This window comes from Mus musculus, chromosome 17, assembly GCF_000001635.26.
Source record: "Mus musculus strain C57BL/6J chromosome 17, GRCm38.p6 C57BL/6J".
NCBI lineage: Eukaryota > Metazoa > Chordata > Mammalia > Rodentia > Muridae > Mus > Mus musculus.
Window position 1 is genome coordinate 72984211 of NC_000083.6, and position 5373 is coordinate 72989583.

Below are 5373 nucleotides of genomic sequence, written 5' to 3' on the forward strand. Positions count from 1 at the left end.
ATAATAAGCAATAGCTTGTGTTTAGACTCATATTGTCATGGGACAGCTCAAAGTCACCCATAGTTTGTCTATAATTGCCTATGGTTACCTATGGTCACCTGTGGTTGCCTATAGTGGTCTCTGGTTGCCTAGGGTATAGGCATGTAAGGTGTTTCAGCTCTTAATCTTCTGTATGACTTTGCTCATTATTGTGACAAAATAACCTGGCAATTTAAGGGAATACAGATGCCAGTTAGCTCTCTGTTTGAGAGTATAGTCCAACTATACTGGGAAGGTATCATAGTAAAGCTGTCTCCAGCTGTGGCATCAGGAGTGTAAGATGGTAAATAACAGTGAATTACCTCATAGTCTCCATTTTATTCAGTCAGGATGCCATCCCATAGATTAGTGCTACCCAAACTGAGGATAGCTCTCCCATCCTTAGAAACACCCTTTCAGACACACCTAGAGCTGTGTTTCCTAGGTGATGCTGAAGCCTGTCACATTAACAATGTAGATTATCCATCACATCTCCCAACTAGCAATGAACGAGAACCTGTGTTCGGGAAACAATTATGGTAAGACATGTAAGTCTACAGGCTAGGATGATAGTTCTCAACCTGTGGGTCGAGTCCTCTTTGGGGGTTGCAAATCAGATGTCCTGCATATCAGATACACTATGATTCATAACATAATTACAAAATTGTAGTTAGGAAGCAGCAATGAAGTGATTTTATGGTTGGGGGAACACCACAACATGAGGAACTGTATTAAAGGGTTGCAGCTTTAGGAAGTGTGAGAATCAATGGGATAGAACTTAAGTGCACATGAATTTGAATACTGGACCACATAGAAGACACCCTAAAAGCAGACAGACCTTAATAATGAGGGGAACTGTTGCAGTTGGAGGGAGTCAAGCAGAACAAGGCAAGAGAGAGTCAGAGCATGTTCTAGGACTGCAACGTCTACAAATATTTTAGGGCTTGCTGCCTAATGGAAAGAATTATTCAGAGAAAAAGAATCTTCCAGTATTATTTAGTTCTTCAGGGTTTAACAAATGTTTGGGGAGCAGGGGTTAGGGAGATGGTTCTGTGGATAAGAGCACGTGTTTTGCAGGTAGGAGAATCTGAGTCTGAAGCCTTGGCACCACATAAAGGCCAGGCATGGCTACCTGTAACTCTAGTATTGTGAGGTAGAGACAAATGGATCCTAAGAACTCACTGGACAATCAGCCAAGCCAAAAGATGGCAGGCATACAGCTCTGGGAGAGATCTTCTTTCAAGGCACTAGGACAGAGAAATAAAGGAAAATACTTGGTGTTTTGTTCTGTCTTCCTCATGGCTATTTATGGATGCATGCACCACAACACACACACACACACACACACACACACACACACACACACACACACACACACACACACACAATTTTCCTATCAGTTACTATTTTGAGGAAGATCAAAAAAATTAATTCTGGTCTCAAACAAGAGAATAAAAGTAGTTAAAAATAACATCCTTGATATATTATATTCATGGCTGAATGAGTCCAGATATATTAAATAGATATTGTTTAAATTATATGTTAAGTTCTGGGGCTGGTGTTATGGGTCAGTCAGTAGAATGGTGTCCTAACCTGCACGGAGCCTTGGGTTCAACTCAAGAACCACATAAAACTCGGTGTGGCAGCACACACCTATAGTTTGAGCTTTCACGGGGAAGATCAGAAGTTTAAGATCATTCTCAGCTACTTGGGGAGGAAAGAAAACACCTCTTGTTTGCAGTTACCCAGTTAGAAACTGAAGGAGCAATGACTAAACTGGGACTTCATGATGCTGTGAGTTGGAGCTCTGAAATGCTGCATGTCCGGAAGCAAGAGGCAACACTCATCAGCTTTTAGAGCCATGAAGAGTAAGTTAATGGAAGATGAAGCTGGAAGAGCAAGGACCTCAGGGAAGCAGAATTCCACTCCACTGAGTGCCAGATGACATTGTACTGAGGGAGAAGGCTGGGTATTGCCAGTGCTGAGGTAGGTGGCCTCCTGTTGAAGGGTTCCCTGGAGGGAACTGGACTTCACAAGGCACCACAGATGCAGGCAGGAGCCCTTCTTCTCAGGATAAGGCATCTATACTGCTGCTTGGTTTCCTCCAAGAGGGACAGACAAGATCTCTAAGCAGATTTGTACAATGAAGACAGAGACCATGGGAGAAGCAGAAGATGGGCAGCCACGAAGACTTGCTTGCCTTCGTTGGGTTCTCGGAAGCCACTGCCCTGGCCAAGGACCAAGGATAGCCTGAGAATGGTATTTGGATCCTTTGTGAAGGCAGCTGGCATTGGGTGTCCTCATTTTCTCCCCAGAACAAAAGATGCCAGGCGTCACCCAATAACTAAGGTGGCTGTTAATCTGCTTTTCCAAAGCAGAACCAACCAGGGCAGTTACACACTCCTTTGTGTCGCTTGGTGTTCTACTGTTACAGAGGGATATGCATGCCATTCTGTAGTTAAAATGTAGACATCTATTTTCCTTTGCAGTGGAGTTTAATAATTCTAGCGCTGATTAGTGTTGATGCCAGGGCCCTGCCAGGGTAAAGTGAGCTGCTGGTAGCAGCCTAGAGACAGTGACTGCAAATTCCCTTCTTCACATATGCTTAGTAGAGAGTTACTTGTCTAAACCTCCATTTCTTTTCTTTTTCCTGCCTTTTTAAAAAATAAATCTGTATTTCTATAATATGAGGGAACTGGGCTAGATCAAATCCCAGATGCTCTCTCAAGGGCCTTAGGCTCTAACTACAGCCTCTACTCAGTACTGTCAGCACAGTGTGGAAAGGCTGGTGACCTAATGGTCTTACTAGATGGTGGCATTGAACTCGTTGGGCAAAATTAGTGTGTACTCCCGCAGAGTGGATTCTTCCTTTGTCTTATTGTGTGTGTGTGTGTGTGTGTGTGTGTGTGTGTGTGTGTGTGTGTGTGTTTGCGCATATAGAAGCTAGCTGATAGCCTTATTACAATCCTTCCGTTGACTTTGTTGGTGGTTTGCTTTTTTTCAGACAAGGCCTTTTATTGCCCTGGAGCTAACAAAGTAGCCTCAGCCCATGAACTACGATGCATATCACCTTGCCCAGCTTTTAAAAATATAAGATCTGGGAACCGCACGTAAGTCCTCATGCCTGTAACTCCTCAACCCCACATTATAGACTTGCTGAAGAGAAACATCAAAACTATGGTCCCCTCCCTCAGGGCTCTTAAGGTCTCGGTAAGAAAATTCATTGTTGCATGGTACTTGAGACTAATTTTAAAGGAGAAAATGTGGATTCATGAATATATATTGGAGCTCTTTGACAACAAAGGTCTTTGCCACCTTACATAAGTAGGTGAGATAAAGTTACTACTAAAGAGATGAGAACAATAACATTCATTACACAACTGTATGATTCCCTATGGGATTTAAGCACGTAAGTAGTTAGTTTTGTTTTGTACATAATATAGAAATACTGGGCCTAGAGAATGCTTAGCACTTAGCGAAAGCATTATTTTTTATATATACCTTTAAAAGAAATTTTAGGCAAATTCTTCATTAACTCATTGCCTATGATAACATTAAGAGCCAGGCCTGTGCTTGCTTCTGCAGCACATATATTAAAATTGGAACGATACAGAGAAGATTAGCATGACCCCTGCGCAAGGATGACACACAAATTCATGAAGCGTTCCATATTTTTAAACAATGAATTTATGAAATTTTTAGGCAAATGGATAGATCTGGAGGATATCATCCTGAGTGAGGTAACCCAATCACAAAAGAACTCACTTGATATGCACTCACTGATAAGTGGTTATTAGTCCAGAAACATAGAATACCCATGATACAATTTGCAAAACACAAGAAAATCAAGAAGAAGGTAGATCAACATGTGGATACTTCATTATTCCTTGGAATAGCGAACAAAATACCCATGGAAGGACTTACAGAGACAAAGTTTGGAGCTGAGACAGAGGAAGGACCATCCAGAGACTGTCCCAGAGATCCATCCCATAAACAACCACCAAACCCAGACACAATTGTATATGCCAGCAAGATTTTACTGAAAGGACCCTGATATAGCTATCTCTTGTGAGGCTATGGCAGTGCCTGGCAAATACAGCAGTGGATGCTCACAGTCAGCTATTGGATGGAACACAGGGCCCCCAATGGAGGAGCTAGAGAAAGTACCCAAGGAGCTGAAGGGATCTGCAGCCCTATAGGTAGAACAACAATATGAACTAACCAGTGCCCCCAGCACTCATGTCTCTAGCTGCATATGTAGCAGAAGATGACCTAGTCGGCCATCATTGGGAAGAGAGGCCCCTTGGTCTAGCAAACTTTATATGCCCCAGTACAGGGGAATGCCAGGGCCAAGAAGTGGGAGTGGGTGGGTAGGGGAGCAGGGCGGGGGGAGGGTATAGTGGACTTTCAGGATAGCATTTGAAATGTGAATGAAGAAAATTGAAAAAAAAAAAAAAAGAGCCGGGACTTAGGGGCTCAGTGGTCACAGTGCTTATACCAGCATGGGGTTCTGAGTTCAGACCCCATGTAACAGCTGAGCACAACTGTGGGCATTTAAAAATGAAACCCAACGAATGCCGAGGGTAAGTGGGGAGAGATAAATGGATTCCAGAAATCTGCTGACTGAAACGGTGAGGTCCAGGTTTGGTGAGAGAACCTGTCTCAAAAAATAAGAAGAGGAACAGAAGAGTTCTGATGTCAATCTCTGGTCTCCATATGCACACACATGGGTGCATGCATTTGTGCATACATGTGTACAAGCACTTGTGAGAGAAGAAGAGAGGGAGAGAGAGAGAGAGAGAGAGAGAGAGAGAGAGAGAGAGAGAGAGAGAGGAAGAGAGAGAGAGAGGAAGAGAGAGAGAGAGTTAAAGTACCAGCTCTAGCTGTAACGGTCACCATCACATTGCTGCCACGAGTCTGACCAAAGGCTGAAGCTCAGCTGCAGCTGCCTCTAGAATAACCTACCCACTGTTCTCAGAAGCCTCAGGCTCAGGATTTTGCCAACACTGCCCAGAGCCAGAGCCTCAGAGCCTAGCTGCCTCTGCACCGCTGCCAGTCCTCGGCCAAGAAGGCCATTTCTGAGCCCACCCTCTGCAAACAGGCAGAAGGCCTGTGGCTAGCTCTTCCTAATGCCCTGAATCTCAACAGCTGTTCCCCGGACAGGGAAGGCATCGAAGGAGCAGGTCACCCATAATGAGTCTTTTCAGTCCTGCTTCTTTACTCTGTTGTGCTTCTATTTTCTTCTCCGGGCAACCTCAGTCAAGGCACCTACTACTTTTACAACCACATCTGGTAGAAAACATGCAGTTCTGAAATCTCAGCTTCCATCAGAAGCCTGCTATCATCTGGGGCGGC

General features: G+C 44.0%; 1 non-coding gene across 1 annotated transcript; it reads left to right on the forward strand.

The window, feature by feature from the left end:
• Positions 1-3587: 3587 nt before the first annotated feature.
• On the forward strand, positions 3588-3694 carry Gm23649. The gene has a single exon (XR_003952462.1). It is a non-coding gene; the product is annotated as a U6 spliceosomal RNA (small nuclear RNA).
• Positions 3695-5373: the final 1679 nt, after the last annotated feature.